This window comes from Herpailurus yagouaroundi, unplaced genomic scaffold (genome assembly GCF_014898765.1).
Source record: "Herpailurus yagouaroundi ecotype Mexico unplaced genomic scaffold, PumYag 163, whole genome shotgun sequence".
Lineage (NCBI taxonomy): Eukaryota > Metazoa > Chordata > Mammalia > Carnivora > Felidae > Herpailurus > Herpailurus yagouaroundi.
The window spans coordinates 41,952,994-41,970,322 of NW_024412404.1; the positions used below are offsets into that span (position 1 = coordinate 41,952,994).

At 37.1% G+C, this 17,329-nt stretch overlaps 1 protein-coding gene and 2 pseudogenes across 3 annotated transcripts in view; 2 read left to right on the plus strand and 1 right to left on the minus strand.

The window, feature by feature from the left end:
* The window catches only part of NT5C2 (5'-nucleotidase, cytosolic II), a 59,826-nt gene that overhangs the window by 27,002 nt on the left and 15,495 nt on the right, over nucleotides 1-17,329 (minus strand). The window lies entirely within an intron of this gene.
* LOC121036625 (40S ribosomal protein S3-like) lies at nucleotides 15,149-15,893 on the plus strand (annotated as a pseudogene).
* Nucleotides 16,908-17,006, plus strand: LOC121037606 (uncharacterized; annotated as a pseudogene).

Here is a 17,329-nt window from a genome sequence, read left to right on the forward strand (position 1 = left end):
ACATTTTGTGAGTTCGAGCCCCATGTCCGGCTACGTGCTGACAGCTCAGAGCCTGGAGCCTGCTTCAGATTCTGTGTCTCCCTCTCTCTCTGCCCCTCCCCTGCTTGCACTCTGTCTTTCTCTCTCAAAAATAAATAAATGTTAAAAAAATAAAAATTAAAAAATTAAATTAATGGAAACACCAACTGGGATAGTGAAATAACAAAGGGAATCAAAATTTGGAAATTAAGTGTAGACTCATATATGTAAAATAGAGATGCTTAAAAGTAATATATAAATCTAAAACAGGTAACATATAAGTATGTATCTAAAAAGAATAGTCTTGAGGGTATTTAATCTCAATACAAAGAGCTTTTATCTACAACTAAGATTATGCACTGGAGTTTTCTTTTTTCTTTTCTTTCTTTCTCTGTCTCTGTCTTCTTTCTTTTAAAGAATGTTTATTTATTTTGAGAGACAGCAAGCATGTGCATGGTGGAGGGGCAGAGAGGGAGAGAGAGAATCCCAAGCAGGCTCCTGGCAGCGCAGAGATTGATGTGGGGCCTATCACAAACCATAAGATCATGACCTGAGCTGAAACCAGGAGCGAGATGCTTCACCGACTGAGCCACCCAGGTGTCCCTGGAGTATTATTCTTTTAAAATTCTTTCCTAACATACACCACTTCAAAAGCATACTTGGTTGCAGAAATAGTCCTTTGTTTTCTGAGGTAGTTAGTATAAGAAATCCTTAAGTTGAAGAAAAAGCAGTAATGAGGCACGTGGGTGGCTCAGTTGGTTAAGTGTCTGACTCTTGGTTTCACCTCAGGTCATGATCTCAAGATTCAATGAGTTCAAGCCTCGCGTCGGGCTCTGTGCGTGGAGCCTACTTGGGATTCTCTGTCTCCCTCTATCTCTGCCCCTCCCCTGCTTGTTCATGCTCACTCTCTCTTTCTCTCAAAATAAATAAACTTAAAAAAAAAAGAAAAAGTAAGAAAGAAAAAGCAGTAAGATGGGACACCTGGTTGGCTCAGTCAAACATTTGAGTCTTGATTTTCGCTCAGGTCATGATCTCACAATTGTGAGATTGAGACCAGCATTGGACTCCATGCTGGGTGTGGGGCCTGCTTGGGATTCTCTCTCCCTCTCTTCCTTCCCGGCTCACACTTGCACACACACGCACTCTCTCACACTCTGAAGAGAAGAGAAGAGAAGAGAAGAGAAGAGAAGAGAAGAGAAGAGAAGAGAAGAGAAGAGAAGAGAAGAGAAGAGAGAAGGGAAGAGAAAAAAAAGAAAGGAAAACAGCAGTAATACCTAAAATAAAAAGTATATATCAAATGGAAATAAAAAACCTTTACATTCAAATACCTTTAAAAAATCACCTTATTGGCATTTTGTCAGTTTCCTCTACTTAGTCTTTTAATTTAACTTTATTAAGAATATTTTTTAGGGGCACCTAGGTGGCTCAGTCAGTTAAGCATCCGACTTTGGCTCAGGTCATAATCTCAGGTTCTTGAGTTTGAGCCCTACGTAGTAGGGCTCTGTGCTGACAGCTCAGAGCCTGGAGGAGCCTGCTTTGGATTCTGTGTCTCCCTTTCTCTCTGCCCCTCCCCTGCTCACGTTCTGTCTCTCTCTCTCAAAAATAAACATTTAAAAAAATAATAAAGTGACATATTTTTAAAAAAGAATATTTTTAAATCATACACAAAAAAATACAGAGAATATTAAATGATCTGCTTTAAAATCATCATCCAAGCTTTAACAATTATCAGTATTTTGGATTCTTGTTTCATCGTCCCTAATGTTTTCTCTTCCTATTTAATAACTTCTATCAGATCAAAAGTTTTTAAACTAATTTTTCAAAGAATACTGAAGTTGCACAACTATACAAAAGTTATACACATGCACATACAGAATTATTAACTAGTTTGGGTGATCTTTTAACTACTACTTGAATATCCTTCCCACTTACAGGCCAGTATGATACTAGAACAGTCTTCTATCAGCAGTAAGTTATAGTAAGAGCCTTCCAAATTAAGGATTGCTCAGAAATATTTTAACTATACTAAGGCTGTCCAATCTTATAGTCTTGATAAGAAAACCTACTGTAACAAAGGCACTGCTCTTTTGGTAAGAAAGTACTGGCTTAGTATTATCATATATTAACACTCTTAGCAAATCAGAGTTAACACATAGGGTGAGACATTGGACCAAACAAAACAGAAATGTAAACATGTGAAAAAAATTCGAAAGTGGGGATGCCATCAACAATAGCTTTTAAAAAATAACTTAGTTCAGTTAAAGAAACAAACTAATAAAGAAAACAAGTATTTTTACCTAAGGATCAGTAGACTTATTCCAAAATAAGTTCTAAGTTCTCTCTCTCTAGAAGACAACTATACCAAAACAGAAACAAACAAAAACCAACTATGAAATGAAAACAAACTATGGTATGAGATGGGACATAAAATAATGCCTTTTGTTTTTCCCAACCCCTCCCCAAATAATGCCTTTTAATAACAAACATAATAGAACTTTTTCATCCAAACTAGCCTTCTCCCATTCAAAATAATCACTCCTCAAGTCAATATATACTTATTCCAATAATGCAATCATTACTCAGAACATGTATGAAATTCTTTCAAAACTACTTTCAGAGTCTATAGCATGTTGTTCTAGATATCCTCCCTAGTAGCACATTTTTCATCAACAGATGACAAAGTGAATTTAAAGTGGTGGGGGGGGGGGCGGGTAGTGGCAGTTATTCAGAGCAACCAGTGAATAAAACGGTAGATCAAACTGGGTTAAAAAAACAGGGGACTACTTAATGAAGCAATGAAGCAGGTTTTCTTGTGTTTATAAACTGGCTATGAAAACAAATTTCTAAAGAATTCCTAAAATGTCTAAGAAATGACAGTGAAGGGGTACCTGCCTAGCTCAGTTGAGCGTGCAACTCTTGATCTCAGGGTTGTAAGTTCGAGCCTCACACTCAAATTTTTAAGAGATTACTTAAAAATTAAATCTTAAAAAAAAATAAATGATAGCAATATTGGAATAAGTTTTTCCTAATAAGGTGATTATATGAAGGATATTTGGAAGCATATTTTATTACAGTCTTTTATAAAAAGTAGTCTTTTAAAAAAATGTTTATTATTTAGTTTTGAGAAAGACAGAGTGAGGAGGGGAGGGGCAGAGAGAGAGGGAGACACAGAATCTGAAACAGGATCCAGGCTCTGAGCTGTTAGCACAGAGCCCGACGCGGGGCTCAAACCCACAAACTGCAAGATCATGACCTGAACCAAAGTTGGACACTTAAGCCACCCAGGCACCCCTATAAAAAGTAGTCTTTTGGGGCGCCTGAGTGGCTCAGTGGGTTGAGTGTCTGACTTTTGATCTCAGCATCATGAGTTCAAGCCATGTGCTAGGCTCTGCACTGGGAGTGAAGCCTACTTAAAAAAAAAAAAAAAAAAGTAGTCTTTTGACCCATTTTATATGTGTTTCATTTTGCAAGTCACCTCAAATCACTTCTGGAGATTTACAGAGAAGTATATTTTATTGCTTTACAGTCAATACTGTACATAAGGAACCCTCCAGTTATGCAAACCCATTCAACCATAGATATCATCAAGTTCAGCTTATTCTGAATGGATCCTTGATACTAATCACTGATTGGATTCTAGTACTAAAGTATCACTTTTCATCTTCACAATTCTTCTTTTTGAGTTGAGTACAAACATAATAGAACTTACTCATCCAAATGAGCCTTATCACTCCCTCAGGCAACAGGGAGGCAAGATATCCTGCATGATATATATATACTGATTAGATTTTTGTTTTGTTTGTGAGTGTTTTCCAATTTATTTTTATTAATAATTTTATGAAGCACAATCCTAGTTTTTTTTTGGAAAGGGATCATTTGTTTTTGGAAGTTTTTCTTCTTTTTATCTATTACCCTAGTTTCTCTGTTCAAACACTCAAGCCCTTATTCTGTTGTTTCAGAAAAACAAACAAAACCCTATTTAAAAGTTCTTTTAGAAAAAAAAAATCACACCTATTTTTATATTCCTTAAACCTTCAACTGTATACATCTGATCCATTCACAAAGTGATAAATCCCTCAAGAATAAGTCAGAGGATATAAATAGGTTAGTAACTTTCAATGACTTAGAGCTGTTCATTCATTAACACAAAACTCTCTTGCATGGAGACAATCTGTTTGAGAGAATGTGGAATAAGGTAATATGTAAGTTCTACATTTTCAAGTTGTAAGAAGGATGCCCTGAGTCCTCTCTCATGACTTTGGACAATGAGAATTTCTCTGGCTTTTCTAAGATAGGTTATCTTCCTTAGTTTGTACCAAAAACTTTTTAAGAAACTTTGACAGTGCTGTCACACTAAGAACTTCAAAAGGTGCATCCAGTTTACACACTAGCCACAGTAGGTTCTAATCAGCTGATGTTCCATTATTAATTTAATTCAGTACCATTACAAGGAGCCTCATCTCTCTTTAAGAAATGCTGAAGCACCACACAAACGCTCACATTGTCATATATCTTATTTTTTTTTAATGCTGCCTGGTGCATATATGGTCAAATGATGTTTATAAGGATGCCCAGACCATTCAGGAAGGGAAGGGTCAGTCTTTTCAATAGTGTTGAGAAAACGGGATATCCACATGAGAAAGAATGAAGTTGGATCCTTACTTTATTCCACATATAAAAATTAACTCAAAATGGATCAAAGACCTAAACATAGGGCTAAAACTATAAAACTCTTAAAAGAAAACAGAAGAGAAAATCTTTGTTATACTGATTTTGGCAACAATTTCTTTTTTTTTTTTTAATTTTTTTTTCAACGTTTATTTATTTTTGGGACAGAGAGAGACAGAGCATGAACGGGGGAGGGGCAGAGAGAGAGGGAGACACAGAATCGGAAGCAGGCTCCAGGCTCTGAGCCATCAGCCCAGAGCCCGACGCGGGGCTCGAACCCACGGACCGCGATATCGTGACCTGGCTGAAGTCGGACGCTTAACCGACTGCGCCACCCAGGCGCCCCTTGGCAACAATTTCTTGACATGACAGCAAAATCACAGGCAACAAGAGAAAAAATAGATGGACTGGACTTCATCAAAATTAAAAACTTTTCTGCATCAAAAGACACTATTCAAGACAGTGAAAAGGCAACCCACAGAATGAGAAGCAATATTTGCAAATTATATACCTGGTAAGAGATTAATGTCCAAAATATCTGAAGATATTTCATCTACAACTCAACAACAAACCAAACAACCCAGTTAAGAAATGGACAAAGGACTAAGACATTTCTCCAAATAAGACATACCATATAGATAGCTAATAAACATATGAAAGGTGCTCAACATCACCAGCCATTACGGAAATGTAAATCAAAACCACAATGAAAGGAAATGTCTGAGCAGCTCAGTTGGTTGAGCATTGGACTTAAGTGGCTGACTCTGGCTCAGGTTATGATCTCAGGGTCTGTGGGTTTAAGCCCCCCTGCATGGGGATCCCTGCTGTCAGCACAGATACCACTTCAGATCCTCTGACGCTCTCTTTCTCTGCCCCTCCCCACCTCGCACTCTATCAAAAATAAATATTAAAAATATATATTTTTAAGCCATAATGACATACAACCTCCCACCCATTAAAATGATCATTTTCAAAATAACAACAAAAATCTTAAAATAACAAGTGTTGCCAAGGATGTGGACAAGCTAGAACCCTCATGCATTGCTGGTGGAATGTAAAATGGTGCAGCCACTGTGGAAAACAATTCAGGACTTTCTCAAAAAGTTAAACATGTAATTACTATAGGATTCACCAATTCCATTCCAGGGTATCTACCCAGAAGAACTGAGAGCAAAGACTAAAATACATACTTGTATACCAATGCTCCTAGCAGCACTACTCACAAAAGTCAAAAAGGTGGAAGCAACCCAAGTGTCCACTGATGGACGATGGATAAACAAAATGTGGTCTGTACATATAATGGAATATTATTCAGCCTTAACAAGGAATGAAATCTGATATATGCCACAACATAAAAGAAACGTGAAAACATGCTAAGAGACATAACCAAGACCCATGGATGGAATCATATGATTCCATGATATGGAATCATATGATTCCACTTATATGAAACATCTAGAATAGGTAACTTCACAAAAAGTAGATTAGGAGTTACAGGGGCTGAAGTGAAAAGATGATGGGAAGTTACTGCTTAATGAGTTTCTGTTTAGGATAATGAGAAAGTTATGGAAATTGATAATGGGTTGCACGATATTGTAGATTTACTTAATGCCACTAATTATACATTTAAAATAGATAAAATAATAAGTTTTATGTGGATTTCACCACAATAAAAAAAAAGGGAGGGAAAAAGGTGCTCTACCTTGTTTGAGATGCCTTTGGTGACAGCATACCAATAATATATAATATATAATACTTCTTACTTTAGATTGTTTCTTCTCCTATAAATGTCACTAATGACAGGAGCACCTAGGTGGCTCAGTCAGTTAAGCGTCCTACTTCGGCTCAGGTCATGATCTCATGGCTTATGAGTTTGAGCCCCACATCGGGCTCTGTGCTGACAGTTCAGAGCCTGGAGCCTGCTTCAGATTCTGTGTCTCCCTCTCTCTCTGCCCCTTCCCTGTTCACGTTTTGTCCCTCTGTCAAAAATAAATAAGCATTAAAAAAAAATTTTTAATGCCACTAATGCCAGTAAGTTTTGTGAGGATATACAATAGCTGACAGAAACATGACCTGAGTGGCCTGGACTTAAGTCCAAGTAAATACACCACGCAAAAAAAATGTTCATTTAAATGTCAAGTAAGTTGAGTCAATTCCAAAAACAATAAAACAAGATCATTGAGGGCATCTACTATGCATGACAGGATAAGATGACAGATCAAAGGTCCAGAAGTAGTTCTGCTAGTAAGAGGATAATCCTCTAATTTAGCAAAAATAGTTTGTCTTAATTTCTTCTCTGGTACTTTTAATAGCTTTATTCTATCTTCTCTCTCTGCTTTGGGCTTGTTACTGCAAAATGCTTAGGTTTGAGATAATTGGATTTCATCCCTGGTGGCTAATAACATAGCCTAGAAAGGAGAGGAGGGCAGAAAAATTCAAAAGGAGAGTCTAACATATTTTCAATTCCTCCCAAGATTTAAAAAATGCACAATTTTAGAATTTTAACAATATCTAGAACAAAGTATTTACACAGTACTCTGTGTAAATTTCCTTATGCTTACTCCTAAAAATTAAAAGAAAAACCGTGTAAAATTATCTGTATTCTAAGGATGAGGATTATATTCAAATGCAAGACAATGACTTCTCATTGAGAGATTAGTAAATAATTTCTGTTCCTGTGATAGCTCGGAGCAGCATTAAGAAGCAGAACTGACCTAGGTTTACATTCTAGCTATGAATCTTAAGCCAATTTCCACGTACAATTTCTTTTACCTCTTGACTTGGTGAACTATTTGCAAAATAGAGGCAATAATCCCCACTTCAGTGGGCTGTTGTGAAGAGCCCTACACTGTGCAGGGGCGCCATTCAGCTCACATCATGGTCTCAGGGTTCGGAGTTTGAGCCCCGCATCAGACGCTGCGTTCAGCGGGGAGCCTGCTTGGGATTCTCTCTTTCTCTCCCTCTCCCTCTCTCTCTCTCCCTCTCTCTCTCTCTCCTCTCTCTGCCCTCCCTGCATGTGTGCTCTCTCAAAATAAATAAATTTAACAAAAAAAGGTACACTGTACATAAAATATATTTTATAGCACATATAGTACATGCTTAATAAATGTTCTCTTCCTCCTGACAATTTCTCAGAAAAATGGGAAGGACTGGACAGTGACCAACATCCATTAGTACTGAAATGGTAACAAAAAATAAGGAACTTACTGTTGGACTTACCAAAATGGCTCAGAACCCTAAAGGTGTTGGAGCTGGAAAAAAATTGTAATGTGCCTCTTTTTGGATATTTGGGCTCAACAGGGGCAATAAAAAGAAAGGAAAAATAAGAAAAAAAAAAAAGCAGACTTCTTGACTGAGAAAGGAAAAATCAAAATGATTTAAATGAACTGTAGAGGGGTGCCTGGCTGGCTCAGTTGGCAGAGCATGCTACTCTTGGTCTCCGGGTTGTGAATTTGAGCCCACATTGGGTGTGAAGCCAAAACAAAACAAAACAAAACAAAACAAAACAAAACAAAACAAAACATGAACCAATCTAGAAATAATACGTCTTCATAATTGTAAACCAAGAGTCATTCTATATTTGTGAAGGTCATTAAGTAAATATTAAATCCTCCGTGGACACATACACTCTCCCTTGGGGTAAAGACTTCTGAAAATTATACACATATAATTTTGATGTTAATTCCATGAAACTTGTTGCATATTAAGTCTTTCATGCAACTGCAAAGGTCAATTACTTCCTTTCATTAAAAGAGTTTTTATTGTTTCTAAAAAGCAAATAATTTCCACGGTACTTATTAGAAGCGTATCAGTGATACCTTTGTCATAAAGGAAAAAATTTAAATTTAAATAAAAACCCTTTCTCAGAATCCATTCCTTCACCATGATCCTGCTAAATAACCCTTCACTAAAAACAGTGCTTAATTTCTTTTCTCTGTAAACATAATCTGATGCCAAATACTTTGACATTTTAAATCTATTCAGAAAAAGAACTTCCAACTTTCTATTAAGTTCATGATCATCTGTAATACTTACAAAGAAAATTCAAAAACAAAGGAGTGATTAAATATTCCACTGCTATCTGTCCAACATTTCAGGTTTTTCCACAATATATAGGAATATAAATGAGTGTAAGATTGATATTCTTCTCCTTATTCCTTAGAGTTTCCTGTATAGCTTGAGACTGGTATATCAATACTTTGGTATCACTGCATTCATCATTTTACATACATCATTATTTCCTTTAAGCCTTATACCAACAGTTTACCCTCCTTCCCCCCAACTCTGCCCCCCCGCAAACACACACACACCTTCTTTTTCTTAAATGACTAAGGTCAATCACACTGCTTTTTCTACAACCTCATAGTCTCTAAGGTTAAGATAAAAATAAGACTAGGCCTAAACTCTGAATGTGTGGGACTTAGCCTTCAAAACAGAAACAGGATTATTCTGACTCGTTTACTCTTCGATCACTTCTTACATCCAAATTATTCTAATTTAATAGCTATTGGCTAACATTTGCTTGTAAAAGAAACCACATTTTGCAGATTAGCAGTCTGTCAGATAGTGAACTACAATCATGAGGACGTAATAGCAGTTACTTTAAGTTACTCACTGAATCAGAATTTAATTTCTCATTTGAAACCTCAGCAATAAATTTCTGGATATAATATTATAAAACTACGTAATTAGAATACTAAAAGCAATAGAAACCACAGGTCCATTTATGTCTGTTTGCAACCTGAAAAATGAACAAGCAATAAACAACCTAAAAAAAAGTCAATTCTCCCTTTGCTTTCCATTTTTACTATTCTGTCCACTATTAACAAAAATAAATTCAGCAATATAACATTTTTAGCAGTCCTCTATACAAACAAAAACAAGGAAACAGAATTCACAAATAGTATAGCTTTACTCCCTTCATTCTATGGAGGGGAAACAGCTAGTTTAAAAACAACTTTCTTGCTCTTTCATATGTCCAAAGACCTAAATCTTTTTTGGCTTGATTTGTCCTGGGAAATGCAATCATCATTCTGATCCATCTGTCTGAAACATTTCAGCAGAAAAAGGCTAAAAGATTGCTCTCAGATAAAGACCACAAACACAAAATCTGTTGTCTAGGAAGCACCTACATTAGAGCAACTTAATAAAATAGATAACCAAAGCACCCAACAGGTCTAATTGAGGGGAAAAAAGCCTTAAGAGAAGGGAAAAGAAAAACATGTATCTGCAGAGGAAGACAAAAATATGCAAAGGACCAGTTTCTGATACACATCATGTGTATTTTTTTTCATGTGCATTTTTAATAAAAAACATAGTCCACCGCTGGTGAATGGTAAAGCTAATATAAAAGACTGAGTATTATTTAGAATCTAAACAATGGCTTTCATTTATGTAACTTTTCTGTACTTGGTATACAAACTGGTTAAAGCATAATTAACATACGTACTCCCAGTAAGAGAAAATGTTAATCTACGGTATTAGATAAGGGGCTAAATACCAATACTGGCATTAATTTTATAGGCAGATCTCAAGATTAAAATTAATTTAGGTCCAAGACAATCAGGAAAAATTAGCTTATGTCAACAGGTTAAGTTCTTCATTTTGGGAGTTTTAAAAATTTTATATAAAAATGTCAATCTTACATAGAAATTCTATAAATAAACTAATAAAAACATTAAAAATGTATAGCTCGTGGGGCGCCTGGGTAGCTCAGTCGGTTAAGTGCCCGACTTCGGCTCAGGTCATGATCTCACTGTTCGTGAGTTCAAGCCCACGTCAGGCTCTGTGCTGACAGTTCAGAGCCTGGAGCCTGCTTCGGATTCTGTGTCTCCCTCTCTCTCTGACCCTCCCCCCTTCATGCTCTGTCTCTCTCTGTCTCAAAAATAAACATTAAAAAAAAAAAAAATAAATAAATAAATAAAAAATCAACAATTTAAATAAATAAATAAATAGATAAATAAATAAATAAATAAATAAATAAATAAATAAATAAAAATCACCTTTAAATTTAAATCTCCCTCATTCTCATGCATTCACTAAAACTGAAAGCTGGTAAGTTCTTAGCAGGAGAAAAAAGAAATCAGTAAAACTGATAAACCTCTTGCTAGACTGAAGAAAAAAAAAAGACACAAATTACCAGTATCAGGAATGAAAAATACAACAGTACTACAGATCTTACAGACATCAAAAGAATAATAAAAATATAATGAATATTATGCCAATAAATTTAAAACTCAGTGAAATGGACACAAACTATCAAAATTGATTTAAGAAGAAACAGAAACTCTGACTAGCCCCATGTTTAAAAGTTGAATGCATAATTTAAAACATTCCCACAAAAATAACTCCTGGCCCAGACATTTTTACTATTAATTCTATCAAATACTTAAGGAAAAAATAATGTCAATTCTACCCAAACTTTGAGAAATAGTAAAGGGGAACAATTCCCAAACTCATTTTATGAGGCCAGCATTACGCCAAAACCAAAATTCAAGAGACATTACAAGACAACTATAAACCAATGCTCCTCATGGACAAAACGCAAAAATCCTCAACAAAATAGCAGCAAATCAAATTTGCCAATACATAGAATAGTACTTAACCAAGTGGTATTTACTCCAGGAAAGCAAAGTTGGTTTAACATTCAGAAATCATTCAGTGTAATTCATCCTTGGATCTTCTCAACAGAGGCAGAAAAACATTTGATGAAATTTAGCAATCACTCATGTTAAAACTCCCAGAAAACTAAGAATAAAAGGAAACTTTCCAACCAATAAAAAGCATTTACAAAAAACCTACAACTAATATTATACTTAATGGTGAAAAACTGAACATTCTCTCTCCCTAAGATCAAGAATACAGTAAAGAGGTCCATTCTCAACACTTCTATTCAACATAGTACTAAGGTTTTAGTGCAAGAAGGCAAAAAAAAATTTTTAGTAAGATATAAAGATTAGAAAGAAAAGTGACTTGCAGATAATCTGATTATATATGTAGATAACTCTAAGAAGTGTATAAAAGAACTACTAGAACTAATAAGTGAATTTAGAAAGTCACAGGATTCAAAGACAATATACAAAAATGAGCTGCTATTTCTAAATGCCAGCAACAAAATAATAGAAAATGAAATTTCAAATACCATTTACAACTACATAAAAAATTGGAAATACTTAACAGATAAAAATGTATAAGACCTTTATACCAAAAAAGACAAAACATTGCTAAGAGATCCTAAAAAAGATTAGGTAAATGGCACAATGTATCATGTTCCTGGACTCGAAGACTCAATGCAGTTAAGATGTCAATTCTCTACAAACTGGTCAAGAAATCATCTTGGTGTGCTGGGGGGCTCAGTTGATTCTGGCTCAGGTCATGATCTCATCATTTGTGATTTTGGGCCTGACATCAGGCTCTGCACTGAGTGTAGAGCCTGCTTAAGATTCTCTCTTTACCTCTCTCTTCTCTCTGCCCTTCCCCTGCTGCACGGTTTCACTCTCTCAAAAATAAATGCATAAACTTAAAAAAAAAAAAGAACTTCTACAACTCAACAAAAAAACAACCTGGGGCACCTGGGTGACTCAGTTGGTTAAGTGTCCGACTCCTGACTTCGGGTCAGGTCATGATCTCACGGTTCATGGGTTCAAGCCCCACAACAGGCTCTGCACTGACAGTGTGGAGCCTGCTTGGGATTCTCCTCCCCCACCCGCCCCTCCCTCGCTGGCATGCACGCTCTCTCTCTCAAAATATACTTAAAAAAAAAAAAGATTGCCTTTTTAAAAAAATTTAAAAATAAAAATAAAAGGACAAACAACCCAATTAAAAGATAGGCATCTGAATAGGCACTTCACAAAAGAAATTAAGTAGCCAATAACCACGTGAAGATTTTCAACATCACTATTTATCAGGAAATACAAAGTAAAATCACAGTGATAACACTACACGTTCACCTGAATGGCTAAAATTCAAAGGACGGACAATATCAAACATAAAAAAAGCTTGGAGCAAGCAGAATTCTCATGTTTCCTGGGTGAGACTTTAAAATGGCATGACTACTTTGAAAAACCATTTGTTTGTTTCCTATAAGGTAAACATATAATCTGGCAATTGTACTCCTAGGTATTTACCCAGAGGAAATAAGAATATACACCCACAAAAAGACTTGTAGTATACTACTGTTCGTAGCAGTTTTATTCACAATAGCCCCAAATGAAACGACTCAAAGGTCCATCAACAGATAAATGAATAAACAAATTGTATACAGGTATCCCCTACTTTTTGAAAGTTCAAGTTATGCCACTTAACCTTGACAAACGACCTATATTTGTACCTGTTTTTGCTAACTGAAATAAATCTGAAGAGGATTTTTGCTTTTATGAAAAAAGCAAAAAGCAAAACTGGCATTCAGCATTTGTTTTGCAGCCAGCCCTTGTAGAGGCAGTTCATATACCACAAGCACCAAGAGTGGCTCCGTGACACTCCTTCTTAATATCTTATTAAGTCAGACACTCCTGACTTAATATCTTAGCATCAAGCCACCATGACTTTCAATTGTGTCCGTAAGCTACTGTGCTTTAGCTCAATTTATTTTGTGTATTCATTAGCAACATGTGTTTTACAGTATCAGAAAAGCCTAAGAACAGTTATTTTGAGGATCTGGAAATGCCCCCAATTTTCTTCCATATAAATTAAGGGTAACTGTTTCTTCGCTTTATGACATTTCAGCTTACAAATAGTTTCAGAGAACACTCTACTTTCAGATAGCAGGGAAAACCTATGCACATGCAATGGACTACTACTTGGCTTCCTCCTCCAAAAAAAGTAAAATTTAAAGAGAAACAGGATAATTTTATAATGTTGACGGGTTAAAATCACTAGTAATAAGACTTACTGGTATTATGGTCTGAAAAGAATACACCATTTCTGTAGTATTCTTCACAAATGTGTGTAATACTTCATCATGTGAAAAAACACCAGACAAACCCAAATTGTAGAAGATTCTACAAAAGTATCTAACCAAAAGTGTCAAAGTAATGAAAGACGGGACTGTCACAGAAGACACTAAGGAAAAATGAGAACCAAATGCAATGTGGGATCTTAGACTGGGTTAAAGAATATTAGTGGGAAATTTTGCAAAAACTGAATAAAGGCTATATTTCAATTAGTAGTATTGTACTAACATTAATTTCTTAGTTCTTATAATTGTACTGTGGTCAACTATATTAAATAAGAGGTCACCATCAGAAGAGAATAGAGGCTGGGGCATCTGGATGGCTCAGTCAGTTGAACATCCAACTTCAGCCTACATCATGATCTCACAGTTCATGGGTTTGAGCCTGATGTTGGGCTTTGTGGTGGCAGTGAAGAGCCTGCCTGCTTTGGATTCTCTGTCTTCCTCTCTCTCTGCCCCTCCCTGCTCGCTTGCTGTCTCAAACAAAACAAAACAAAACAAAACAAACAAAACAGTAACAAAAAAAAGAAAGAGAAGGGGTGCCTGGGTGTCTCAGTTGGTTGAGCATCTAACTTTGGCTCAGGTCATGATCTCACAGTTCATGGCTTCGAGACTCACATCAGGCTCTGTGCTAACCGCTCAGAGCCTGGAGCCAGCTTCGTTCGGTTTCTGTTTCTCCTTCTCTCTCTCTGGCCCTCTCCTGCTTGCGCTTGTGCTCTCTCTCTCTCTCGGTCTCTCTCTCAAAAATAAATAAACTTTAAAAAATCTTTTTTACAAGAAGAGAATAGAAGCCAATATTATTTTTGCAGCTCTTTCATAAGTCTAAAATTATTTCAAAATAAAGTTTTAAAATGTTGAGGGTAAGAAAAAAGGAAGAATGAACTGCTTACTGACAGACCAAAAACATCATTAATGAATCACAAAAACATTATGTTGAGCAAAAGAGGCCAGACACAAGAGTATATACTGTATGACTCCATTTACATGAAATTCTGAAAAGGGCAAAATTAATCTACAATGATGAAAAGCCCTGAGGCAAATGGCAGGGTAGAAGGCAGAACTGACTTCAAAGAGGCAATGAGGGGGGCGCCTGGGTGGCGCAGTCGGTTAAGCGTCCGACTTCAGCCAGGTCACGACCTCGCGGTCCATGAGTTCGAGCCCCGCGTCAGGCTCTGGGCTGATGGCTCGGAGCCTGGAGCCTGTTTCCGATTCTGTGTCTCCCTCTCTCTCTGCCCCTCCCCCGTTCATGCTCTGTCTCTCTCTGTCCCAAAAATAAATAAAAACGTTGAAGAAAAAAAAAAAAAAAAAAAAAAAGAGGCAATGAGGGAACTTTTTGGAGTGATGGAAATATCCTTTATCCTAATTGTGGTGGTAGTTACACATGTATACATTTTGTCGAACTAAATATATATACCTAAAATGCATGTGTTTTACCATATGTAACTTACTATTATTTTAAAATTAAAAACATAAGTTCATATTTAAAAGTATTCCACTTGGTCTTTCCTTTCAGCAGTGCGCAGCAGCAAGATGGTGCAAATTTCCAAGAAGAGGAAGTCTATTGCTGATGGCATCTTCAAAGCTGAACTGAATGAGTTTCTCACTTGGGAGCTGGCTGAAGATGGCTACTCTGGGGTTGAGGTCCAAGTTACATCAACCAGGACAAAAAATCATTATCCTGGCCACCAGGACACAGAATGTTCTGGGTGAGAAGGGCTGGCGGATCCGAGAATCGGCCGCTGTGGTTCAGAAAAGATTTGGTTTCCCTAAGGGCAATGTAGAGCATTATGCTGAAAAAGTGGCCGCAAGAGGTCTATGTGCTATTGCCCAGGCAGTCTCTGTATTACAAACTCCTAGGAGGCCTCCTTGTGTGGAGGGACTGCTATGGTGTGCTGCGATTCATCATGGTGAGTAGAACCAAAGGCTGTGAGGTCATGGTGTCTGGGAAGCTCCAAGGACAGTGGGCTAATCCATGAAGTTTGTGGATGGCCTGATGATTCACAGTGGGGACCCTGTCAACTACTACTTTGACACTGGTGTGTGCCCTGTGCTGCTTAGACAAGGTGTGCTGGGCATCAAAGTGAAGATCATGCTTCCCTGGGACCCAAGTGGTAAGACTGGCCCTAAGAAGCCCCTGCCAGATCATGTGAGCACTGTGGAACCCAAAGATGAGATCCATCCCACCACCCCCATCTCGGAACAGAAGGGTGAGAAGCCAGAGCTGCCTGCTGTGCTGCAGCCGGCACCCACAACATAACAGGGTCTCCTCTCCTGGGCAGCTGAACCTGGAGTTTGGATGTTGCCCTGTAAAGACCTGTAATAAAATCTTCGAAAAAGAAAAAAAAAGTATTCCACTTGAATAGTGCATATTTTTATACTGGGTAAACAAATACTATGATTTTTTTTTTTTTTTTAGTTTTTAATTAATTAATTTTAAGTTTTTATTTTAATCACCCAGTGCTCACCATAACAAGTGCAGTCCCTAATCTCCATCCCCTATTTTACCCGTCCCTTCCTTTATCCTCCTCTCCTCTGGCAACCATCAGTTTGTTCTCTAAAGGTAAAAGTCTGTTTCTTGGTTTGTCTTTTTTCCTTTGCTCATTTGTTTCTTAAATTCCACATGAGTGAAATCCTATGGTATTTGTCTTTCTCTGACTTATTTCACTTAGCATTATATGCTCTAGCTCCATCCACGTCATTGCAAATGGCAATATTTCATTCTTTATGACTGAATAATATTCCAGTGTGTGTGTGTGTGTGTGTGTGTGTGTGTGTGTGTGTGTGTGTGTGTATACACACACATATACACATACCACATCTTCTTTTTCCATTCATCAGTCGATGGACACTTGGGCTGCTTTTCATAATTTGGCTATTATAAATAATGCTGCTATAAACATAGAGGTGCATGTATCCTTTGAATTAGTGTTTTTGTATTCTTTGGGTAAATATCTAGTAGTGTAATTCCTGGATTTTAAGTTTGAGGAACCTTCATACTATTTTCCACATTGGCTGCACAGGTTTGCATTACACCAATGCACAGGGGGGATCCTTTTTCTCCACATCCTCGCCAACACCTGTTGTTTCTGTGTTTTTTGTTTTAGCCATTTTGACAGGTGTGAGGTAATATGTCACTGTAGTTTTGATTTCCATATCCTTGGTGATGAGTATGTTAAGCATCTTTTCATGGGTCTGTTGGTTATCTGTATGCCTTTGGAGAAATGGTTGTTCATGTCTTCTGCCCATTTTAAATTAGATTATTTGTGTTTTTATCGCTTCTCGGCCTTTTGGCTAAGATCAAGTGTAGATTATTTGTGTTTTAGATGTTGAGTTTTATAAGTTCTTTATATATTTTGGATACTAACCCTTTATCAGATGTCATTTGGAAATATCTTCTCCCATCCAGTAGGTGCCTTTTAGTTTTGTTGACTGTTTCTTCGCTGTGCAGCTTTTTATTTTGACGTAATCCTCATAGTGTATTTTTCCTTTTGTTTCCCTTGCCTCAGGGGACCTATCTAGAAAAATGTTGCTAATTGGGGCGCCTGGGTGGCGCAGTTGGTTAAGCGTCCGACTTCAGCCAGGTCACGATCTCGTGGTCCGGGAGTTCGAGCCCCGCGTCAGGCTTTGGGCTGATGGCTCAGAGCCTGGAGCCTGTTTCCGATTCTGTGTCTCCCTCTCTCTCTGCCCTCCCCC